Raw genomic sequence first — 27,028 nt, forward strand, 5'->3', positions numbered from 1 at the left:
GGAATGTCTTGGCGATCGACCAATTGACTGGTTGGTGACCACTGAGTTAGAGCTAGCAAGAAAGGCATTTCACTATACTTATGCATGTGTCATTAAAACTTTAAACTTGAATGATGCATGTCATTTGTAATGTGTGACGCCTGTGTCGTTACCAGAGCTATACAGTGTACAGTATACACACAGCTATACCATATCAAATCACCTACACTAAAAGTTTCAACTCATTTACCTGCACATGGTTCCAGTCTTTTTTGCTCGTTCCCTTTTCAAACTAATCTGACCTGGTGAGTGGTGGTGCCCTATAGCAGCATTGCAGAACTATCTTTAGGTATACCAGCAAACACAGCTACTTCTGTTAGGATGACATTTCAACTTGATTGAAGTGAAAAGGTTACTTACTTGGAAATCAAGGTTGCAGACTTCTTTCAGGCAAATGGCAGAGTTGGAACATTTTCTTTACTCCATTGATGGTCTAAGAAAGAGAGAACTATTAGCTGGGATATATTACAAGCACAAAAGCGCAAAATTGTGCTCCAAGAAGTACAGTGAGTAGGCGAACACTTCGAAAGGCTTACAAAGTGCCTTTGAATTGCCCAGACAGTCTGAACGAAAATAAATACACGTATTGCATTTCTTTGTTCCTTTTGAAGCTTTCCCGGTAAACACTGGAACATCTAACAGCTAGCGTTCCTGGGGAGAGCGCATGTTATTACCATAAAGGAAACAAGATTAACTCTTTTTTTAAAGGGTCATTTTCATATTTTTTGCGTGTGAAGGAAGTGCTGCTATACTGTAAACACTTATATACATTACCGAATGTATTGTACAATAATAGATCATCTACCATCACACTATGTAAGAAAACTACTAAAAGAAATATTAGGGATTATAGACTACAGATAAAATGGAAGTACCTCACAGTTCAGCTTGTCAACTTTTCTCTGTGTTTGACTGATTCTGTATCATTACACTGGTGGGTTGGCCTTGCCACCAATGGCTGAGACAGAAGTGAATTTAATCTCAAGAGACAAGGACTCTTTCATTCTGGTCAATTATAATTTTTCAGTTACCCTCATCTGAATCGCATTACAAAGAGTGGGATCAAAACCACAGTAATTTCTCTATGAATGATGGATCCTCATCTGGCTTTTGCAGAAAGGGCTGCATGCATTTGAATTAATCAGAATCTATCATCTCCCCCACCGGAGTAATAGGTCAATTGTGTTCAAAGCTTAAAAGTTAGAGAAAGAGAATTCTGCCTCTTTCATTTTTCATCACTTGTATTACCATGTTCAAAAGGGGCTACTGGCCTTTGTGAGGCAATGTGGTACTTCCATTGTCACATAAAACAGCTCTTAACGTCTATCATTTACAGGTCTCTGCCGATCACGTACTGTAGCCGCAGATGGGTCTGACTAATACGACAATGCAGCCTCCATTGTCCTCAGAGCTCATTTAGCTTGGAAAATGTCACATCATTTTCACAGCCCCATCTCAGAAAACAAGATAGGCTACTGATATGAAGTCTTTCCATCCAGCTCTTCTCCCCCCATGGATTGACCATTTCTCTTAATGTCCAGCCTTTTGCTTGCACTGTCTTGTTTCTTAGAGTTTGATCAATATCAGTTTGTAATGTTTGTTGTTTACCCTATCTTGACTGGGTGTTGCCAATGAATCTCCCCCCTCTCTCTTTTCTGCTCATCCTCTTACAAAGGAAAATTGGCAGAAGCATTACAGACTAACAGTGAAAGATAGGCTAATCCATCAAAAAACCTTTACTCTAAGGATTATGTAAAAATGTTCCACCATTGGAACCTCACAGCTAATGTAACGGCATTGATATAAATGCTGACACTGTCATGAGAGGAAGCAATTACACTGTGTTCAGATCAGAGTTTCTGAAGTTATAGATTTTAAACTGCAACTATTGTAATTAACCAAATGTACCAGAAAACAACCCTTAGTTCCTGTCTTTCTAGTCTTTCAGGCGGCTTCCTCAGACACTCTTAGAACCTCCTGACTTCGGCAGTGACTGTGAATAACTTCATTGATATGTTTGACAATGAAATGAGTCAATGATCTCCATTAGTAAAGATATCAGATTTCCGATATCAGATTTAGATATCAGATCAGATCAGATATCAGATTTTTTTCATCAGAGTAGTCTCCTGATGTTTGTTTAGACTTGCAGCAAGAAAGCTCTTCCAACAGGCTCTGATACATTTAAGAAACCAGTTGTGCAGAAACATGCTTTGTCACAATGTACTTTTGTAGAAGAGAGACATTCCTTGCCGGCATTTCCTGAGGTCCCCTAAAACGTAATGTCTGATTGCAGCTCTATGCTCTTTCTTAGTTAATTTGACATAACGTACAAGTCCTAGTAGGACTCTAATCAGCAATCGATTTCTGCTGTTACAATGTATGCTTTGTTCTGCATAAACTCAAAAAGCAAGACTGGTAATACACACAGCTGTCACCGCCGTTGAATGAACTGGACCAAGGTGCAGCGTGGTGAGCGTACATTTTCTTTTATTTACATGAAATGACGCCGAACAAAACAATACACACTACAAAACAAACCGTGAAGCTAAAGGCTATGTGCCCTAAACAAAGTCAACTTCCCACAAAGACAGGTGGAAAAAAGGGTTACCTAAGTATGGTTCTCAATCAGAGACAACAATAGACAGCTGTCCCTGATTGAGAAACCTACCCGGCCAAAACATAGAAATACAAATTATAGAATATAGAATACCCACCCCAACTCACACCCTGACCAAACCAAAATAGAGACATAAACAGGATCTCTAAGGTCAGGGCGTAACAACAGCAGTCATTAGCTCAGAGTAAGGTCTTTTTTTTAACAAATCAATTATCATTGCGCAAATAGGATACCTTCAATCAGTCTGCAATTAACTTTTTGTAACTGCTAATGAACCATGAATAAAGTTCAGTATCCTGCTTAGCAACAGCTATGCTCTGCATTTTTCATCATCAATTGGGTCAAGTCATGTCTCTCCAAAACCTTGTTTAGCACAAACCAATACTCTATAATGTATGTCAACGTGCTAAATGTCAAGCATGTTGACTGGGGATGGAAAGCCCAGAACAATGGAACTACCGGTAGCTGGTACATACATCTACACATGAATGAATGTGGACAGGTTGACATGATGTGTAGCGACAAGACGTGTTTCCTCACTGAAGTGTCACCTGTATGTCTTCGCTTCCTGTCTCTAACCCTCCTGGTGAAACCTCAGGCTGTTGGCATAGTAGGTAGTGAAAGGATCACATGTGTGAATTCTCATGGAGATTTCATGCCATGCCTGCTGTACACATGCAAGACTGTCAGGGCATTCAGGAAAGGTGCTGCTAGTACACCCCAAAGCAAGATGCAAACCAGGACGAAGTTCGTACGAATCAACTAAAGTAGAGCAAACAGCTAGGAGCTGAATACATCTGTTCAAAAGGAGAAACAGTAATGTTTAGCTAATTTTGGTTCTGTTGAATAACAGAAGTGGTAATCCTGTTGCCTGCTGTGTGCAAATCGGAAGTTAGATGTGCTCTTTCAGAGCAGGGTTCTTCTCTATTCTGAAGAAATGGTGTCGATGAAACAGGGTTGCAGTCAGAAGTGCAGAACTATCCAGGTCAAAGAACTGCCCATTTCAAGGCATTTCTGACCAGAGGCCACATTAACTCAGAACTGACATCACCGATTAACAGAATCAGATTTGACAGCAAGTTTCCTTCAGGCCGGGTCCCCTGACAAAGTCAGCACAACAATAACCTTCATCAGAGTCAGTGCTGTAATGAATGCTTTAGCTGCTGGGCCTTGATTTTTGATTGGCTCTGGGCTTTGTTTGACGAGATGCTGTGTTGGGCGCACTGTCTTGGCTCCTACCAATCCGCAAACCCAATTAGCCGTGTCTCGAAGGGCATGAGAGTGGGGTTCTACATGCCAAAGTCCGGCAGCCTGGTGGCTCTGGAGATTATGGGTTGTGCTGTCCATCAGAACACTGGGGAATGCAATTCTGCAGCCGAGGAGAAGAGAGAGCAAGAGAGCTGAGGGGGGCTAACTTTGCAGCTGAGACCTTGTGTCTTCAAATTGCCAAAGCGCCGCATCATAAGTTCTTGTTGCATCCACATTCCTAATTAATAAGGCTGATTTTGTTCTGGCTTCACGGCTTATTGGTTTGTCCGTCCCTGTTGAAGAACTGTTTGCTTGTGGTCCCATGAAAACCTAAGACAAGACTATATCGACCTCATAAATACAGAGGCTGATCTTCCTCAGTGGAAAGTCCCTTGATCGTACTGCTTACCTGGCTCAATTATAGAATTTGCTCATACATCTCTGTTGCACTTCCTCCCCTGTGGCCGTTCATGTTTTAAAAGCAAACTATGTGATCATTGTCTAAGAAATCAGTCACTATTAGTAAACTCTGTGAACATCATTTAACAAAGCAGTAACCGTTTTGGACAGCTATTCCTGTAATGCAAAAAAGTTGAGAGAAAAGTGGGAAACTGAAGTGTTTAATATACAGCATGATTAATTTATGACAGTGCCTGTGAAATATATAGCGGGGCTTCCGAGACTGAGAGCTAATTGGAGTTTGTTTTTGAGCAATTTTGAGAGGCTTGTTCTGACATTGTCAATGAGTATTAGGACATTCATAAGCATCTTTTTGAGAGGACTTGATCAAGAATACCTGGTATTGGTGAAAATATTTAACCGTTGTCTAAAGTGTCATAATGTTGGGTCAATAGAGCAAGAGTAATAAGCAATAAGCAATGTTGAGTGACTGATGGAAGCTGATTAACACACTATGCAGGCGTGTTAAGGTCAGGAGAGCAGACAATGTGAGAAATCCCATTAACGGGCTCTGAGGTACCGTGTGAATTCCATCTTCTTTTTGACTCTGTGCTAATAGCAACATGCGTGGCCAGGTTACATACAACCTGTCATGTATTAATCTATACTGAGGCTTTTGCATTGGGAGGGGAATGAGAGGTAATGACAGTAAAATGAAGCAGAGATAAGACCTACCTAAGTGATTTCTGTCACAATCACCCTCTCTGCTCCCACTTGTCCTGACATCGCCTCTCAAAGTCTTAGTGTCTGTGATTGCTGTGCATTGGGAATCTGATGCTTGGATCAAGGTTGTATTCTGTGGATTAGCATCCTTCAGCCTGTTTCATTTCCAGTCACACATCACACCCCACATGGCTTTGGGCTGGAGATTACTGCAAGGGATGCTGTCGCCCACTTGTCTGGCATGTGGCACATTTTGTTCCTCCCTTATCTGACACAGGTGAAGTTGTCTCTTTACAAGTGTTAGACAGATTCTAATGCAGGTCAATGACCACAGAAAACCTTCATACATCAATGAATCTTGAACCGCAATTCCCACAACCCACTGTGAGGAAGCTAGACAGGTTGCAAGTGTGTGTCCTGGATTGTACCTGGCGGTAAGTAAATGAGTCAAGCTACAGTTCAAAAGGTGCGGCTCAGAGACAACTTGACCCTGCTGAAAAACTGCCAAGTAATGTGAACAGGGTAGTATGGTTATAGGTATTCCCTTTAACTATAGCACATTTTCCCTAGACCTATTCCTATGTGTTATACATCTATTCTATGTGGCCTGTGACAACGGGAGCAGCCAGGAAAGCAGGCAAGAACATACAGGTGAATGGAACAACCTGCTCAAGGACGATGTAGTTTGGCTTTGTCGTCAAGCTCTGCGTCAAAGGAGAAAGGGAGAGGAAGAGGCTGAAAATATGAAAACAATGAAGTGGAACAAATCCAACAGGCCCATGTTTTATCTCCTTCCTTTCGTCTGCCTTTCCTTCCACTCCTGCTATCGTCCTCCATCTTAATGAGCAGCAGAGCTTTCCATCTACGGAGAGTGCAGGAGCAATACATCACAAGCAGGACACAAAGGGGGGACGGGGAGAGGACAGGACAGGAGCGTGGTGACGGCGATGCTGGCAGAACACTATACAGGGCAATTAAGATTGAGTAGACAGCCCCGCTGATTCACAGAGAAGGAGTGAGAGTGACATCATGGCAAGGAGAATGACACAGACGTCCTGTGTTCTCTTTAAAGAGGAAGCCTATATATTTTTTTAAGTATTAATGCTATGGTGTGAATTTAAATGATTGCTGTTACTCTATTCAGTTTACAAGGTTAAGATTCCATTTGTGATTGAAGTAGGATAAACTCCATTATACTGATTATGTACAGTGCATTCAAAATGTATTCAGACCCCTTGACCTTTCCACATTTTGTTACGTTACAGCCTTATTCTAAAATGGGTTAAATTGTTTTTTTTCCCTCATCAATCTACACACAATACCCCACAAAAACTGGATTTTAGACATTTTTGCAAATGTATTAAACATAAAAACTGAAATATCACATTTCCATAACAATTGAGACCCTTAACTCAGTACTTTCTTGAAGCATCTTTGGCAGTGATTACAGCCTCGAGTCTTCTTGGGTATGACGCTACAAGCTTGGCACAACAGTATTTCGGGAGTTTCTCCCATTCTTCTCTGCAGAATTCTCAAGCTCTGTCAGGTTGGATGGGGAAAGTTGCTGCACAGCTATTTTCAGGTCTCTCCAGAGATGTTAGATCGGATTCAGGTCCGCGGTCTGGCTGGGCCACTCAAGGACATTCAGAGACTTGTCCCAAAGCCACTCCTGCATTGTCTTGGCTGTGTGCTTAAGGTTGTTGTCCTGTTGGATGATGAAACTTCGCCCCAGTCGGAGGTCTTGAGTGCTCTGGAGCAGGTTTCCATCGAGGATCTCTCTGTACTTTGCTCCGTTCATCTTTCCCTCAATCCTGACTAGTCTCCCAGTCCCTGCCGCTGATAAACATCCCCACAACATGATGCTGCCACCACCATGCTTCACCGTAGAGATAGTGCCAGGTTTCCTCCAGATGTGACGCTTGGCATTCAGGCCAAAGAGTTCAATCTTGGTTTCATCAGACCAGAGAATCTTGTTTCTCATGGTCTGAGAGTACTTTAGGTGCCTTTTGTCAAACTCCAAGCAGGCTGTCATGTGCCTTTAACAGTTGAGTGGCTTCCGTCTGACCACTCTACCATTAAGGCCTGATTTGGTGGAGGGCTGCAGAGATGGTTGAACTTCTGGAAGGTTCTCCCATCTCCACAGAGGAACTCTGGAGCTCCATCCGGTTCTTGGTCACCTCCCTGAACGAGGCCCTTCTCCCCCGATTGCTCAGTTTCGCCGGCGGCCAGCGCTAAGAAGGGTATTGGTGGTTCCAAACTTCTTCCATTTAAGAATGGAAAGGAAAGGAAAGGGGGATACTTAGTCAGTTGTACAACTGAATGCATTCAACTGAAATGTGTCTTCCGCATTTAACCCAACCCCTCTGAATCAGAGAGGTGCGGGGGGCTGCCTTAATCGACATCCACGTCTTCGACGCCCGGGGATGATGGAGGCCTCTGTGTTCTTGGGGACCTTCAATGCTGCAGAAATGCGTGCCTCGACACAATCCTGTCTCTGAGCTCTATGGACAATTCCTTCAACCTCATGGCTTGGTTTTTGCTCTGACATGCACCGTCAATTGTGGGACCTTATATGTGTGTGCCTTTCCAAATCTACAATCATGTTTCCACAGTCAAGTTGTAGAAACATCTCAAGGAGGATCAATGGAAACAGGATGCACCTGAGCTCAATTTCGAGTCTCATAACAAAAGGTCTGAAAACTTATGTAAATAAGTTATTTCTGTTTTTAAAAACCTGTTTCCACTTTGCCATTATTTTTTAAGTCTGAATACTTTCCGAATGCACTGTATGTGTGAGAGGACTCTGCTTGTGCTGTATGACAGTTAAATCATAGTACCTACCAGCAAGTTGACATCTAATAACACATTCTAGGAAAGACTGTCCCCTGAGTACCATGCTGAATCCAGTGTGCAATTCACTGTGCATTCTCAAATAACACTTGACTCATCCAATCACCGAGATGTCCTGGCTGTTCATATTGGCATAAACCCTAAAGTACTCCATGAGTCATGACTTTGGTATTTTGGTGCTGAGAGTAAAACCACTCAGACGAGGCATTTCGAATGGCCATAATCTACTAAAGGAAGCATTCCATCTTGACCTGAATGCATATCTCTTGTCCTTGTCTCTCCCATAAAGTGGATAGTGCATTGAGTCCTCCACATCCCACACATTATGAGACTGAACCATGCACTGTACAACAACTGACTGCACTCGTACAATAAGGGCTCATTACCCAAAGTCAATTGATGTCCTCAATGTAACACATTCAGAGAGAGAGAGGAAGAGATGAACTAATGCAGTGAAAAGGCAATGCACAGAATGAGACTAGAGTCGCTATAGATCCTCAAAACCACCATACTAACGATATCATACCAGTATTATCAACATTCAGCGACCAATATAAATAAAAAATTTGTTCACACTTCCATTTCGCCAAATCATCACATTCCAAAGTCCTTACGTAAACTACATGACCAAAGGTATGTGGACACCTGCTCGTCGAACATATCGTTCCAAAATCATGGCCATTAATATGTGGTTGGTTCCCCCTTTGCTGTCATAACAGCCTCCGCTCTTCTGGGAAGGCTTTCCACATTGTCTGTGGGGACTTGCTTCCATTCAGTCACAGGGGCATTAGTGAGGTCAGGCACTGATGTTTGGCGATTAGGCCTGGCTCGCAGTCAGCGTTCCAATTCATCCCAAAGGTGTTTGATGGGGTTAAGGTCAGGGCTCTGTGTAGGCCAGTCAAGTTCTTCCATACCAATCTCAACAAACCATTTCTGTATGGACGTCGCTAGAATCACCTAGAATGTCATTGTATGCTGTAGCGTTAAGATTTCCCTTCACTGGAACAGGGCAGAAATTTGAAGAAGTGACTTGTTGGAAAGGTGGCATCTTATGACGGTGCCACGTTGAAAGTCACTGAACTCTTCAGTGGCCATTCTACTGACAATGTTTGTCTATGGAGATTGCATTGCTGTGTGCTCAATTCTATACACCTGTCATCAAAGGGTGTGGCTGAAATAGGCGAATCCCCTAATTTGAAGGGGTGTCCATATACTTGTGTATATATAGTGTACTGTAGATTGCTCTATTCATAATCACTGAAGACTTTGTTCATCAGATTGGAGGATGTGCTCCTTCACACCAGGTGTGATTCATTTCCATAATCTAATTACTGGACCAAATTGTTTCCATTAATTCCCTAATTCCATGTTGCTCCAAGTTTGTTCCCAGCATCTGTAAAAGATCCAGACACCTGTTCCTCTACCTGTACCCGTGAGACAGCTGGCTCTGGACCTTCACAGTAGAACATGGCGTAATGGAACCAAGCTTTATAGAAGAGGCCTCAGCACAGGGCAGGGCCAATGGGTTATTTCTGCAACGTGATACGACTACTGAGCCACAAACACCCATGAGACAGAGAGTGGAGAGGCGGTGCAGCACCGTGTGAAAACCACAATGAGCCAGCGGCAGGCCCGCTCATTGCCATGCATAGTATGGATTGCTGTGGACAGCAGGAGAGTCCCCCTGCAGTATAAAAAAGGAAACGGGATATATTGTCATTCTCTACGGGAGCGTAGTACCTGGGAGATACGCTCAGCTGATGACAGTGGCCACGTAGAGCGTTACATTACCAAGTGTAATGGGTTTCATGACCGTAGCCTCAGCCAAGCACAACACTGTAGTGATTCTGTTTTCCAGGATACCTCGGTCTTCTCCAATGAGGCTGAACCCAGCACTACATCTTGCTACATGCCACAGCAGGATTTACTTATCTTTCGATTCAAAAACGAATATTAGTTTTTTTGCCAGTCATTAGCACTGCCGGGAAGAATACTGCAAATATAGTGACAAGCTGATGGGATGTGTCTGTTTTTAGAGTGTTAGCCCATCAAGGTGTAACAGTGACAGTTACCATTGTGCACATTTTTTCCGTGCCATTACCCCCTCCCAAACATGATGCCTGTCCTGGCAGTTGTCGCCTACGGCACTCCAGTAGAGTGATGACCTGGCTGCCAGATGTTGGCGTTAATATGTCTGCCTGTTGATAATGAGCTATTTCAGGGGTGCCGCTACTGTCCTTGTAGCCCAGTGGAAAACATGGCACATCTTTCTGCCAACAATGACACCTGGGACATTTTCCACAGAGGATGAGCCAAAAGAAGATTTAACTAGAGATAATAACTCTTACTTTCTGCCGTGTCAGAAGTCTTGCTGTGTTATGAAGTCTGAACATAGGCCTAATTTGACTTAAGTATCCCTGTTTGTACAGGTCTGCATTCTTTCAGTGCATAAACAATGGTTGTCCTAACCCCAAAAACATGGTATCTAGTTTAGATTTTATATGATCGCAAGAGTACTGAAAACGCACCGAACTTCACCAATAAACAAAGAATGGAAAGAATGCTAATTACTGCTCATCTAACACAGGAAACATACGTCCAGTGTTTTTCAGTTGCAGGTAAATTATGAATGCAGTAACATGTAGTGAAAGGCAATATTGGTAGCATTTGGTAGTAGCGTGATTGTGTTTGTCAAGTGGCGGCAGTCACACGGGGGACACTCAATGTGACAGGAGGAAATTGACTCATCTGCTTGAGGACTTTTTTTTTTGTCATTAGAATTTGGGCTGTGTGCATCTTGGTTTTCCATAGCAATTTTGCCAAATCACTGCGATATTTGACCTGGCTCAGAAACTGTTACCAAGTGAAAGTAGGCTAAGGGAATAGGTTATATTTCTCTTGCCCTTCATCTTACAAAAACAACTTTGCATATTCATACAGTCATACTGTGGTGATTTGCATAACTGGGTTAGGAAGGACTACATTAGTTAGTCCTATAGTTAGCTAATGCTTCATCTTCAGGAATGACCTATGAGTTGAACCTTTGCATTACATTGTCCAAGGTCTATTTTGTGGCATTTGATAAGTTGTTCCTGTATAAAGAGCTCCTCCTCTAGTGCTGTAAATCAGCACAGCCCTATTGGTGGTGTGGTCTGACAGGATGACAGAGGTCGTACATGACACTGTCATTTTTCACAGATGGCGTTGGAGAATGCTGTAGAAAACTAGCCAGAATATCAATAGGCAAATCTATGTGCATTCTTAGAGAGCCGTGCAGACAGGGGAGAGGAATAGAGGGCACCTTCCTTCTACTTGCCTCTTCCATTTTTGTGGTAATGCTGCAATTAGTTGGTTGTAATTTTGGGTAGTGCATGTGTGACATAACTCCACCAGTCCTATTTATGATATCATTCACTAAAATTCTACCTTTTTTTAAAATTTCTTTGAAAAATATGTTTTTTTAATCAATTAGTATATTTGAGTTTAACCACAATATTTGTCTTATTATTCGTTCTGTCTTTTCAGGTGGATTAAACTGAAATTGCAACCAACTTTCTAAGGCTTGTTTAAAAAATAATGATATTTTGGAGATTATTTCCTTTTCAAACAACAGAAAGTGAGCAGGTGTAATCTGAATAAAGGGAAAAGGGCCATTCTTGAACATAGGATGAGACATTCCTACCAATTTACTAGAGAACCAGTTTGGATTTAAGTATAACGTTTGTATGACTGATGCCTTTAGTGAGAGGTCTAATGCTTTAATATTTAATCATTTCTGCCCTCCGAATTCATATTCGTTATATAAATAGGCCCTTTTAATTTTGTTTGGCTTGCCATTCCAAATAAAATTGAATATTTTTTGTTCATATATTTTAAAAAGCAGGTCACTAGGTGTAGGCAAAACCATAAGCAAATAGGTAAACTGTGAATTGACTAAAGAGTTAATCAGGGTGATTTTTCCACAAATAGACAGGTATTTTCCTTTCCATGGTAGCAACATCTTATCTATTTTTGCTAACTTTCTATAAACATGTATCGGAGTGAGATAATTTCCTTCCTTTGGGATTTGTATAACGAGTATGTCCACATCTCCGTCAGACAATTGAATTGGTAAACTACACGGTAATGTAAAATTAGCATTTTTTTTGTGATCCAATACGTAATATAGTACACTTAATCCAGAGAGGATAGGAAAAATATCTAGATCCTCTATGAGGCCGTGGAGAGATTCTAATTGTGGTTTTAAAACAAAACATGAATCATCAGCGTACAATGACACGTTAGTTTTTAAGCCACGGATTTCTAATCGCTTAATATTATTGTTTGATCTAATTTTAACAGCTAACATTTCGATGGCAATAATAATAGATATGCCGATAGTGGACAACCTTGTTTTATTCTCTAGATAGTTTAAAACGTTCTGAGATGTAGCCATTATTTATTATTTTAGGGTTACTATACATAACTTTAATCCATTTTATAAGAGATTCCCCAAAATTGAAATATTCTAGGCATTTATATACAAACTCCAGTTGTACTTTATCAAAAGCCTTTTCAAAATCAGCTATGAAAACCAGGCCTGGTGTCCCCAATATTTCATAGTATTCTATTGTTTCCAGTACTTGTCTTATATTATCTCCAATGTATCGTCCATGTAAAAAACCTGTCTGATTAGGATGAATAATATCTGACAATACTTTTTTAATTCTATGCACCAAGCATTTTGCTATGATTTTTGCATCACAACACTGAAGTGTAAGAGGTCTCCAATTTTTTAATTGGACTGGATCTTTATACAGTGGGGAGAACAAGTATTTGATACACTGCCGATTTTGTAGGTTTTCCTACTTACAAAGCATGTATAGATCTGTAATTTTTATCATAGGTACACTTCAACTGTGAGAAACGGAATCTAAAATAAAAATCCAGAAAATCACATTGTATGATTTTTAAGTAATTAATTTGCATTTTATTGCATGACATAAGTATTTGATCACCTACCAACCAGTAAGAATTCCGGCTCTCACAGACCTGTTAGTTCTTGTTTAAGAAGCTCTCCTGTTCTCCACTCATCCCATACTTTTCCCACAAAACTTCATCTAAAATTGTTGAATGAGTTTCCTGTTAACAATAGATATTATGTTCCTTCTCTTTTAGCCAGGTAAATATTGATCGTTTTTTCTTATTATCTGTTAGGCCATTATAGTTGTAATTGGCTATACTTATTTCACCACTTATCATAATGAGACACAACTTTCAATTCTATTTATCAAAATATATGTTTGTAAATGTACCATTAAAAAGTAACATGATGATTGAGTGTCTGTATAGCTGTATCATGATATTATGAAGACACTTGCCAGTTGGTCTGTGCATACTTTGAGTACACATCCTGGTAATCTGTCTGGCCCTGCGGCTTTGTGAATGTTGACATGTTTAAAGGTCTTGCTCACATCAGCTACGGTGAGCGTAATAGACACAGTCATCCAGAACAGCTGGTGTTCTCATGCATGCTTTGCTTGCCTCGAAGTGAGAATTAAAGGCATTTAGCTCATCTGGGAGGCTCGCGTCACTGTGTTTCTTCTTGTAGTCCGTAATATTTGTCAAGCCCTGCCACATCCAACGAGTGTCAGAGCCTGTGAAGTAGGATTCAATCTTAGTCCTGTATTGACGCTTTGCCTGTTTGATGGTTTGTCTGAGGACATAGCGGGATTTCTCATAAGCGTCCGGATTAGTGTACCGCTCCTTGAAAGCGGCAGCTCTAGCCTTTAGCTCGGTGCGGATACTACCTGTAATCCATGGCTTCTGGTTGGGAAATGTAGGTACAGTCACTGTGGGGACGACGTCGTCGATGCACTTATTGATGAAGCCGGTGACTGAGGTGGTATACTCCTCAATGCCATTGGATGAATCCCGGAACATATTCCAGTCTGTGCTATCAAAACAGTCCTGTAGCGTAGCATCCTCGTCATCTGACCACTCACTGGTACTTCCTGCTTTAGTTTATGCTTGTAAGCAGTAATCAGGAGGATACAATTATGGTCAGATTTGCCAAATGGAGGGCGAGGGAGAGCTTTGTATGCGTCTCTGTGTGTGCAGTAAAGGTGGTCTAGAGTTTTTTTTCCCTCTCTGGTTGCACATGTGACATGCTGGTAGAAATTAGGTAAATGGATTTAAGTTTGCCTGCATTAAAGTCCCCGGCCACTTGGAGTGCCACTTCTGGATGAGCATTTTCTTGTTTGCTTATGGCCTTATACAGCTCGTTGAGTGCGGTCTTAGTACCAGCATCGGTTTGTGGTGGTAAATAGACGGCTATGAATAATATAGATGAGAACTCTCTTGGTAGATAGTGTGGTCTACAGCTTATCATGAGTTATTCTAACTCAGGCGAGCAATACCTAGAGACTTCTTTAATATTTAACATTGCGCACCAGCAGTTATTGACAAATAGACACACACCCCCGCCCCTCGTCTTATCAGACGTAGCTGCTCTGTCCTGCCGCTACATGGAGAAGCCAGCCAGCTCTGTATTATCAGTGGCGTCGTTCAACCACGTCTCGGTGAAACATAAGATATTACAGTTTTTAATGTCCCGTTGGTATGACAGTCTTAATCATAGATCGTCCAGTTTGTTTTCCAATCATTGCACGTCGGCCAATAATACGGAGGGAAGTGGTCGTTTACCTACTCATCGGCAAAATCTTACAAGGCACCCCGTCCTACTCCCCCTTTTCCTCCATCTTTTCTTCAAGCTGATGACGGAGATTTGGGCCATATATCCTTTGAGTCGGAAAACATCTTCATCCAGTACACGGTGAGTAATCGCTGTTCTGATATCCAGAAGCTCTTTTCGGTCATAAGAGACGGTTACAAAAAAAAAAAAAAAAAGGAGCCTGTAAAACGGCAGCCATCTCCTCCGGCGCCATGTTTCCTCAGCATGGAAATGTCTGAGCAGGTGTGACAAAGCATACAGTTCACAGGCGCCACTGAAGTGGCAGAGTGGACACAAAGCGCGAGGGGTTAATGGAGAGTTGACAAGCAGTAAATGACATTCAAGCCTGTGGAAAAACACTCTGGGGTGTGCAAACACTGTCTGCTGTCCTCTCCAGAGAACATTGATGGGCCATGTGGCAATGTACGTGTGTAGAAGATGGAAGTGTGTTGTCTGTGTGTGTGTGCGTACATGTGTGTGTGTCTGTGAGAGTGTGTGTGTGTGTGTCTGTGAGTGTGTGTGTGTGTGTGTGTGTGTGTGTGTGTGTGTGTGTGTGTGTGTGTGTGTGTGTGTGTGTGTGTGTGTGTGTGTGTGTGTGTGTGTGTGTGTGTGTGTGTGTGTGTGTGTGTGTGTGTGTGTGTTGTGCATGAAGAGCAGAGTAACCTTGATCCTCCCAGATAGTATGTGACACCTCCTCATCAGCTTGGGTCAGTCCCCACAGTGAGGGTTAACCGAATCATAAAAACACCTCTGCTCCATTGCTTCCATTACTTTAGATCACGTGTCAAACTCATTCCACAGAGGGCCGAGTGTCTGTGGGTTTTCGCTCCTCCCTTGTACTTGATTGATTAATTAAGGTCACCTATTAGTACGGAACTTACCTCACCTGGTTGTCTAGGTCTTCATTGAAAGGAAAGAACAAAAACCAGCAGACGCTAGGCTCTCCATGGGTTGAGTTTGACCCCCTGCTTTAGATGAAGCCTCTCTACTCCTTAGAAGACGAAGAGTCCACAACCTGACCTTTACATGCCACTTCCTAGAAATTACATTCATCCTGATTTACCACAAATGATACTTCCCCTATACCAGGTCTGTCAAAAATGGAAGAGGCAAGTAGAAGGGGAAACAAGTAAGGAACTTGTATGTCGGCCCTGTATTAAAGAACATAAATGGTTAAATAAAAGTGTGTTTAAAAACATATTCCAATTTCATTTAAGGACCAAAAAACTGACAGCTGTGCCATATAAATGGCAAAATACTTGGGAAGAGATTTTCGATGTACCCATTACATGGCACATGGTTTATGAATTGATACGCAAAACAACGGCGGTTACAAAACTTCGAATTTTTCTATTGAAATTACTATACAAAATTCTTGCAACCAATAGAATGTTATATACAGTGGGGAGAACAAGTATTTGATACACTGCCGATTTTGCAGGTTTTCCTACTTACAAAGCATGTAGAGGTCTGTAATTTTTATCATAGGTACACTTCAACTGTGAGAGACGGAATCTAAAACAAAAATCCCGAAAATCACATTGTATGATTTTTAAGTAATTAATTAGCATTTTATTGCAAGACATAAGTATTTGATACATCAGAAAAGCAGAACTTAATATTTGGTACTGAATCCTTTGTTTGCAATTACAGAGATCATACGTTTCCTGTAGTTCTTGACCAGGTTTGCACACACTGCAGCAGGGATTTTGGCCCACTCCTCCATACAGACCTTCTCCAGATCCTTCAGGTTTCGGGGCTGTCGCTGGGCAATACGGACTTTCGGCTCCCTCCAAAGATTTTCTATTGGGTTCAGGTCTGGAGACTGGCTAGGCCACTCCAGGACCTTGAGATACTTCTTACGGAGCCACTCCTTAGTTGCCCTGGCTGTGTGCTTCGTGTCGTTGTCATGCTGGAAGACCCAGCCAAGACCCATCATCAATGCTCTTACTGAGGGAAGGAGATCTCGCAATACATGGCCCCATCCATCCTCCCCTCAATACGGTGCAGTCGTCCTGTCCCCTTTGCAGAAAAGCATCCCCAAAGAATGATGTTTCCACCTCCATGCTTCACGGTTGGGATGGTGTTCTTGGGGTTGTACTCATCCTTCTTCTTCCTCCAAACACGGCGAGTGGAGTTTAGACCAAAAAGCTCTATTTTTGAATCATCAGACCACATGACCTCCTCCCATTCCTCCTCTGGATCATCCAGATGGTCATTGGCAAACTTCAGACGGGCCTGGACATGCGCCTGCTTGAGCAGGGGGACCTTGTGTGCGCTGCAGGATTTTAATCCATGACGGCGTAGTGTGTTACTAATGGTTTTCTTTGAGACTGTGGTCCCAGCTCTCTTCAGGTCATTGACCAGGTCCTGCCGTGTAGTTCTGGGCTGATCCCTCACCTTCCTCATGATCATTGATGCCCCACGAGGTGAGATCTTGCATGGAGCCCCAGACCGAGGGTGATTGACCATCATCTTGAACTTCTTCTATTTTCTTCTATTTTCTAATAATTGCGCCAACAGTTGTTGCCTTCTCACCAAGCTGCTTGCCTATTGTCCTGTAGCCCATCCCAGCCTTGTGCAGGTCTACAATTTTATCCTTGATGTCCTTACACAGCTCTCTGGTCTTGGCCATTGTGGAGAGGTTGGAGTCTGTTTGATTGAGTGTGTGGACAGGTGTCTTTTATACAGGTAACGAGTTCAAACAGGTGCAGTTAATACAGGTAATGAGTGGAGAACAGGAGGGCTTCTTAAAGAAAAACTAACAGGTCTGTGAGAGCCGGAATTCTTACTGGTTGGTAGGTGATCAAATACTTATGTCATGCAATAAAATGCAAATGAATTACTTAAAAATCATACAATGTGATTTTCTGGATTTTTGTTTTAGATTCCGTCTCTCACAGTTGAAGTGTACCTATGATAAAAATTACAGACCTCTACATGCTTTGTAAGTAGGAAAACCTGCAAAATCGGCAGTGTATCAAATACTTGTTCTCCCCACTGTATATGGGCGATTCAATCTTCCCAGCTCTGCAGATTTTTGCTGTGAGGAGGCAGAGTCATTAGATCATTTATTTTGGTATTGTCCATATGTAGCTCGTTATTGGTCACAGGTCCAGGAATGGCTGAAGAATTGCAACATTTGCCTAGAACTAACGCTGCAGATAGCAATACTGGGTGATCTGAAAAGCCATAGTCAATCAATCAATAATATAATAATTATTTTAGCAAAAATGTACATTTTTTATTTACAATCTGTAGAAGCTATGAGGTTCAGTACTTTTGTCAAGCATCACAGCAGTTTGAAAAATATATGGCAAATAGAAATCCAAAATGGATGGTGTTGAAAGATAGATGGGAGGGGTTCAATGAAGCTGAAGGATGGGACTAATAACAAGATAACCAATGTAAAACATACGGGGTCTGTAAAATGTATATAGGTTCAGAAATGTTGTGAAATAGCACAGTTACAAAGAGAAATCAAACTGGATGGACATCAGAAATAGAGGAAGGACTAAAAACAAACAAAATATAACTATTGTAAAATAGATTGTGTCTGTAAAATGTGTATAAGATGTATAAACTGAAGGTAGAAGCCTAAGTGTTATTGTTTATTAGTTTACTCCAATTGGGGGAAGGGTGGTATATTCTAAAAAAAAGTATGGATGTCTATATAGGTATGTGTATGTATATATGTGTATATGTATGCATATGTGTATGTATATGGATATATATATTTACCCCAAAAATATACGGGGGATTGGAAATGATGCAGACAATTACATTGATGGAAGCAACAATCTTTCTGCAATATTAAGCTGCTTCACCCCTTAATTTTTCTTTTTTTTAAGTGTCTTTCTTCACTGACATTTTCAACCTCACCCTGACCGAGTCTGTAATACCTACATGTTTCAAACAGACCACCATAGTCCCTGTGCCCAAGAAAGCGAAGGTAACCTAGACCCACTCCAATTCGCATACCGCCCTAACAGATCCACAGATGAGGCAATCTCAATCACACTCAATCCCACTATGACTGCGTGGCCAAGCACGACTATAGGAAAAGGAGGGCCGAACAGGCCCCCATTAACATCGACGGGGCTGAAGTGGAGCGGATCGAGAGTTTCAAGTTCCTTGGTATCCACATCACCAACAAACTATCATGGTCCAAACACACCAAGACAGTTGTAAAGAGGGCACGACAACACCTTTTCCCCCTCAGGAGACTGAAAAGATTTGGCGTGGGTCTCCAAATTCCTCAAAATGTTCTACAGCTACACCATTGAGAGCATCCTGACTGGTTGCATCATCGCCTGGTATGGCAGCTGCTCGGCATCTGACCGTAAGGCGCTACAGAGGGTACCCCAAAGCCATAAGACTGCTGAATAATTAATCAAATGACCACCCGGACTATTTACATTGACCCCTCCCCTTTGTTTTTACACTGCCTCTACTCGCTGTTTATTATCTATGCATAGTCACTTTACAAATTACCTCGATTAACCTGTACCCCTGCACATTGACTCGGTACTGGTAACCCCTGTATATAACCTTGTTATTGTTATGTAATTTTCTTGTGTTACTTTTAGATATTTTTTTCATTTAATTTTATTTAGTAAATATTTTCTTAGCTCTATTTCTTGAACTACATAGTTGGCTCTCTGCGCTACGGATCCCTTTAGCGGGATCATTTTCCTAAACAACCGCTGTATTGCAGGGCTCAAAATATTACAAAAAATATTTATAATCATGCAATCACTTTGATAATCTTCGGATGTTTGCACTCACGAGACTCCCAGTTACACAATACATTTTATTTTTATTCGATAAATATTACTTTTATAACAAAAAAACGCCATTTTGGTTGCGCGTTATGTTCAGAAAACCACAGCCTCGTTCCGGGCCTGAAAGGCAGAAGAAAATTCCCAAACGTATCAGATTCAAAAGTATTACTAAAAATATTTATAATCATGCAATCACAAGTGAAATATACCAAAACACAGCTTAGCTTGTTGTTAATCCACCTATCGTGTCAGATTTTGAAAATATGCTTTACAGCGAAAGCAATCCAAGCTTTTGTGAGTGTATCAATCAATGCTAGAACAGCTAGCCCCAAATTAGCATGGTCACGAAAGTCAGAAAAGCAATAAAATTAATCGCTTACCTTTGATAATCTTCGGATGTTTGCACTCACGAGACTCCCAGTTACACAATAAATGTTATTTTTGTTCGATAAATATTACTTTTATAACAAAAAAACGCCATTTGGGTTGCGCGTTATGTTCAGAAAACTACAGCCTCGTTCCGTTCAACGAAAATTCCAAAAAGTATCCGTAATGTTCGTAGAAACATGTCAAATGTTTTTCATAATCAATCCTCAGGTTGTTTTTAACATAAATAATCAATAATATTTCAACCGGACCGTAACCTATTCAATAAAAGAGAGAAAGAAAATGGAGAGCTACCCCTCTCGCGCGCAGGAACTAATCAAAGGACACCTGACTAGTTTTGAAAAATCTCGCTCATTTTTCAAAATAAAAGCCTGAAACTATGTCTAAAGCCTGGTCACAGCCTGAGGAAGCCATTGGAAAATGAATCTGGTTGATACCCCTTTAAATGGAAGAAAGACGGGAAATGAAACACAGATTTAAAAAAAGAAAAAATCACTTCCGGGTTAGATTTCCTCAGGTTTTCGCCTGCAAAATCTGTTTTGTTATACTCACAGACAATATTTTGACAGTTTTGGAAACTTTGGAGTGTTTTCTATCCTAATCTGTAAATTATATGCATATTCTACGATCTGGACCTGAGAAATAGTCCGTTTACCTTGGGAACGTTATTTAAAAAATTAATAATAATATGACCCCTAGCTTCTAGAAGTTTTAAGGATTTGTAAGTAAGCATTTCACGGTAAGGTCTACACCTGTTATATTCGGCGTATGTGAAAAATCTAATTTGATTTAATTTGACGACTGCTTGCCTGCCTCCCAAGCTGTTTCCAATATCCGAGAGACATCTTTCTATGGGAGGTATATAAAGGCCAAAACATCCCATGAGAAGCAGATCACGCTCTGGGTTCAAATGTATAGGTTTCTCCAGGCTGCTGTCAAGAAACAAGGGAAAGGTCATGTGGCTCACATTCTGATTACACTTGGTTTGATACTACAAGGAAAACTTAAATGAAATGAACGCACACCGTATCAAATAGACTACAGTCGTAGCCAAAAGTTTTGAGAATGACACAAATATTAATTTCCACAAACTTCGCTGCTTCAGTGTCTTTAGATATTTTTGTCAGATGTTACTATGGAATACTGAAGTACAATAACAAGCATTTCATAAGTGTCAAAGCCTTTTATTGACAAATACTTGAAGTTGATGCAAAGAGTCAATATTTGCAGTGGTGACCCTTCTTTTTCAAGACCTCTGCAATCCACCCTGGCATGCTGTCAATTAACTTCTGGGCCACATCCTGACTGAGGGCAGCCCGTTCTTGCATAATCAACGCTTGGAGTTTGTCAGAATTTGTGGGTTTTTGTTTGTCCACCCGCCTCTTGAAGATTGACCACAAGTTCTCAATGGAATTAAGGTCTGGGGAGTTTCCTGGCCATGGACCCAAAATATTGATGTTTTGTTCCCCGAGCCACTTAGTTATCACTTTTGCCTTATGGCAAGGTGCTCCATCATGCTGGAAATGGCATTGTTCGTCACCAGACTGTTCCTGGATGAAGAAGTTGCTCTCGGAGGATGGGTTGGTACCATTCTTTATTCATGGCTGTGTTCTTAGGCAAAATTGTGAGTGAGCCCACTCCCTTGGCTGAGAAGCAACCCCACACATGAATGGTCTCAGGATACTTTACTGTTAGCATGACACAGGACTGATGGTAGCGCTCACCTTGTCTTCTCCGGACAAGCTTTTTTCCGGATACCACAAACAATCGGATAGGGGATTCATCAGAGAAAACGACTTTACCCCAGTCCTCAGCAGTCCAATCCCTGTACCTTTTGCAGAATATCAGTCTGTCCCTGATGTTTATCTTGGAGAGAAGTGGCTTCTTTGCTGCCCTTCTTGACACCAGGCCATCCTCCAAAAGTCTTCGCCTCACTGTGCGTGCAGATGCACTCACCTGCCTGCTGCCATTCCTGAGCAAGCTCTGTACTGGTGTTGCACCGATCCCGCAGCTGAATCAATTTTAGGAGACGGTCCTGGCGCTTGCTGGACTTTCTTGGGCGCCCTGAAGCCTTCTTCACAAGAATTGAACCGCTCTCCTTGAATTTCTTGATGATCCGATAAATGGTTGATTTAGGTGCAATCTTACTGGCAGCAATATCCTTGCCTGTGAAGCCCTTTTTGTACAAAGCAATGATGACGGCACGTGTTTCCTTGCAGGTAACCATGGCTGACAGAGGAAGAACAATGATTCCAAGCACCACCCTCCTTTTGAAGCTTCCAGTCTGTTTTTCAAACTCAATCAGCATGACAGAGTGATCTCCAGCCTTGTCCTCATCAACAGATCACACCTGTGTTAACGAGAGAATCACTGACATGATGTCAGCTGGTCCTTTTGTGGCAGGGCTGAAATGCAGTGGAAATGTTTTTGGGGGATTCAGTTAATTTGCATGGCAAAGAGGGACTTTGCAATTAATTGCAATTCATCTGATCACTCTTCATAACATTCTGGAGTATATGCAAATTGCCATCATACAAACTGAGGCAGCAGACTTTATGAAATTAATATTTGTGTCATTCTCAAAACTTTTGGCCACGACTGTACATACAGTAGACGTAATCCAGTGATTGAAGATTATAATCTTCATGAACGCATTCACAAACGTCTTTTTAATTTCCGATTACATTTTCTACGATGGCATCCACCAACTCGACAAGTTCACAGCCATTAAACGTCCAATGACTAACACCACAATGCTCCAATAGCCTATAGGAATCACAAACACAACATACTGACAGTTTATTGATGTGTGGGTGTATTCAATACCATCTCCCATTTTGCATGCACTTAACACACACTTAACACGCCAACATTTACCTAACCAGGTGGTCAACCTCACAGCAGCAGTTCAAAATCCACAGGAGCTCAGCTGAGATGAAAGATCAACATTTCATCTGTAAACAATTCCAAAACACTTTCATTCAAATGGGTTTGTACAGACAATAGGGCACGGACACAACGCCTAGTACAGTCTAAATGCTGTTCTGACTGATTTTCACATCATAACATTTTCAGGTGTGTGTGTACATATTGGTGATTTGAGCAATATGTATTCTGATTCTGACATTCTTTCCACTAAAAGACAACTTTGATCCTAAGACAACCACTTTAGATAGATTTGCAGACATTCAATATAAGCATTTATTTCCCCATGACTAACTGCACTGGAATCAGTCTGCCCTTAAGCTCAGCAGCATTAGTAACTAACCTGATATGTTCTTCCTGGGACAGACCCATGTATATAACACTGAGAGGAGTGTTGAACGTTATTGATCCGGGGGGGGGGGGGGGGGGGGGGGGGCTAGTGGGTGTGACCAATGGTGTTTTAAAGCTTATTTCCTGCAATTCTATACATTTTGCCACGACTTCTGTCATGTTCTTATGCTGAGTGACTCAAACATTATAACAAAATGAATGGGGTTCTCCTTGACATTAATTTAGGAGATTGTTAGTTCTCATGATCTGTTTTTCTACATACTTTATATCTGATTTTAGTCATTTAAGTGTACACTGAAAACGTTTTACTATCCCGGAAATAATTTTCGGCTGTGGTGCAGCGAGGAAGGCCTGTATATTCCAGGCATGCCTCGCCACAAACAGCGCTGTAAACAAAGGCCTTAACCCTGTGTATTCCAGGCATGCCTCGCCACAAACAGCGCAGTAAACAAAGGCCTTAACCCTGTGTATTCCAGGCATGCCTCGCCACAAACAGCGCAGTAAACAAAGGCCTTAACCCTGTGTATTCCAGGCATGCCTCGCCACAAACAGCGCAGTAAACAAAGGCCTTAACCCTGTGTATTCCAGGCATGCCTCGCCACAAACAGCGCAGTAAACAAAGGCCTTAACCCTGTGTATTCCAGGCATGCCTCGCCACAAACAGCGCAGTAAACAAAGGCCTTAACCCTGTATATTCCAGGCATGCCTCGCCACAAACAGCGCAGTAAACAAAGGCCTTAACCCTGTGTATTCCAGGCATGCCTCGCCACAAACAGCGCAGTAAACAAAGGCCTTAACCCTGTATATTCCAGGCATGCCTCGCCACAAACAGCGCAGTAAACAAAGGCCTTAACCCTGTGTATTCCAGGCATGCCTCGCCACAAACAGCGCAGTAAACAAAGGCCTTAACCCTGTGTATTCCCATGGAGGGCAGGCAATAAAAACGCATCTAATCATCTGAAACAGGGGGTAACTGCCCTGGGCTTTACCTTGAATCAGTGCTCGGAGATGGGAATGAGAATCTGTACCCTGGGGAGTCAGCGTAATGCAGCACTTTAAGTGCAGCTAAATAACCCGTTCCCCTGTAATCACATTCGCTTGCATGTTTTATACTGAATCAAGATTAAATTATGTTTGTATGTCTCCCAAGACATAGGTGAAGTCAGAATATCACTTGTGAATCTAACAAATGTGACCTGGAAAACATTTTGGTCAAAAACGATCAGTTTGATTTATTAGATTTCGGAAAAAAACTTTTCTTTTCGTTTTGCATACTGGTGATCTGACTTGTTAGACAGTAAAGAGAAAGGGAAGGATACCCACACAAATGCAGAAAATGGGAGAAGTTGGCCCTCCCTGCCTCCCAAAGGGCACAGGCAATTTTCAGCTCTAGTGATCCAGCTCCAGGAGCAGCAAAGTCCAATGGTGGAACAATACTCAACTCATTTATTCACACATCCACCCCACAGTGGCAACTGACTCTCCTTGGCATTTTTTAAAAACATACTAAACATGGGGAAATGGGGACAGTGGAAATCAATGACATGGGAGATGGGACTACACCACAAATCACAGGATGGCAATACAAATATAGATATATTCATTAAAAAATATGTTTTAGCCAAGGAGAAAACAGTGTACATGACAGGGCAATAGAAAACAAAGTCAACGACTGCAGGGGAGATGTCATTATTCACCTCACAGGCTTTAATGGCATCATTATCTCCCTGTCACGTTTTGTGTCTCAGCACCAATCGCTGAGGGATATAGAGTGAGTTCAGAAATGATTGACACCCTTGATAAAGATGAGCAATAGACTGTATAAAATAAAGATTTAAAATACTGAGCTATATTGTATGCTGAAAACAATGGAGAAATGAATCAGGAATAATGTGAGTGAGAAAGTTACACTGGGTCAAAGATCATACCCCCAAGACATACTAACCTCCCCTGTTATTGGTAATGGTGAGAAGTGAGCATGTGTCGTGACTCGGGGGTTGGATGTAACTCTCACTCCTGTTGAGCTACAGCTACTTCTGGGTGGGAGGGAGCAAGAGTCCATAAAGGCTGGAATTCATCGTGAAAATCTGAAAAACAGGAAGGAGAGGGCCAAGCAGCTCCGCCCGCGGTCAGCCAGGGATTGCAGCATCAGCAGGCTTACTTCCATTGTCAGCACCTTCACCTTCACCCAAAAGTGGAGCCGGGGGAATTACCAGAACGGGGGTGTGTGCAGTGAAACGTGAACTTCCACTAACCCCCTTATTTGAAGTCCTTCTGGAAGAAGACAATAACAACGAGGACTGGGGGTTTGGAGAGTCCATTATGGACCAGATGTTACCAGTTTTAAGGGAGTGATTGAATGAGTGGAAATGACAGTATTGTATGAATTTGATGTAACCGGTTTGTGGGGAGGAGTGTGTAATGGAGGCTTGAATATATAAGTCTTTGCAGGTTAGAAGAGGTCTGCTTTCTTTGTTTCAGAGACAATTTTTTGGACCTAAAGGTTTTTTTTCACTTTTCGGGAACACTGTTGTTGGGGGCTGAGCCTTTTTCTGAATTCTTCTAAGACATCAGTTAGAGGTAAGCCTCCGTTCTTTTACCCACACGGGCATGGTCATATAATTTGTATGTTTCTTTAGGAGGAACAGGATTGGGTTGGATACCTTAGGATTGGCTAGGGTATCCATAGGACAAGTAGACTGATTGTAAAGGGCTTTGCTTAAATAAAAAGAGGGGGTGGATTTCATCTTGCGGGCCACTGACCAAAATAAGGGCTTCCTCTCTTTGTTAACGTGTGGGCCCATGCTTGGGGTGTGTATAGCAATGTCTAGGATGTTAGGCTAAGGCATGACACGGTGACTATACCATTTAGTCTCATGGGACTTAGGCATGACACGGTGACTATACCATTTAGTCTCAGTCTCGTGGGACTAAGGCATGACACGGTGACTATACCATTTAGTCTCAGTCTTGTGGGACTAAGGCATGACACGGTGACTATACCATTTAGTCTCGTGGGACTAAGGCATGACACGGTGACTATACCATTTAGTCTCGTGGGACTAAGGCATGACACGGTGACTATACCATTTAGTCTCGTGGGACTAAGGCATGACACGGTGACTATACCATTTAGTCTCGCAGGACTAAGGCATGACACGGTGGCTATACCATTTAGTCTCAGTCTCGTGGGACTAAGGCATGACACGGTGACTATACCATTTAGTCTCGTGGGACTAAGGCATGACACGGTGACTATACCATTTAGTCTCGTGGGACTAAGGCATGACACGGTGACTATACCATTTAGTCTCGTGGGACTAAGGCATGACACGGTGACTATACCATTTAGTCTCAGTCTTGGGGGACTAAGGCATGACACGGTGACTATACCATTTAGTCTCGTGGGACTAAGGCATGACACGGTGACTATACCATTTAGTCTCGTGGGACTAAGGCATGACACGGTGACTATACCATTTAGTCTCGTGGGACTAAGGCATGACACGGTGACTGTACCATTTAGTCTCGTGGGACTAAGGCATGACACGGTGACTATACCATTTAGTCTCAGTCTCGTGGGACTAAGGCATGACACGGTGACTATACCATTTAGTCTCGTGGGACTAAGGCATGACACGGTGACTATACCATTTAGTCTCGCGGGACTAAGGCATGACACGGTGACTATACCATTTAGTCTCGTGGGACTAAGGCATGACACGGTGACTATACCATTTAGTCTCATGGGACTAAGGCATGACACGGTGACTATACCATTTAGTCTCGTGGGACTAAGGCATGACACGGTGACTATACCATTTAGTCTCGTGGGACTAAGGCATGACACGGTGACTATACCATTTAGTCTCGCAGGACTAAGGCATGACACGGTGACTATACCATTTAGTCTCGTGGGACTAAGGCATGACACGGTGACTATACCATTTAGTCTCGTGGGACTAAGGCATGACACGGTGACTATACCAT

At 42.1% G+C, this 27,028-nt stretch overlaps 1 protein-coding gene across 3 annotated transcripts in view; it reads left to right on the forward strand.

Annotated features, from left to right (window-relative positions):
- LOC139565922 (muscarinic acetylcholine receptor M2-like) overlaps window positions 1-27,028 on the forward strand; it is an 81,140-nt gene that overhangs the window by 48,238 nt on the left and 5,874 nt on the right. Inside the window, exon 1 of one of the 3 annotated variants that reach the window (XM_071386618.1) lies at window positions 25,340-25,618. The exons of the other annotated variants lie outside the window; for them this stretch is intronic. The gene's annotated coding sequence lies outside the window, so the exon portion shown is untranslated. Of the gene's footprint in view, window positions 1-25,339; window positions 25,619-27,028 lie in introns of those variants that run through there. 3 annotated transcript variants of the gene reach the window in all.

Source organism: Salvelinus alpinus, chromosome 37 (assembly GCF_045679555.1).
Source record: "Salvelinus alpinus chromosome 37, SLU_Salpinus.1, whole genome shotgun sequence".
NCBI lineage: Eukaryota > Metazoa > Chordata > Actinopteri > Salmoniformes > Salmonidae > Salvelinus > Salvelinus alpinus.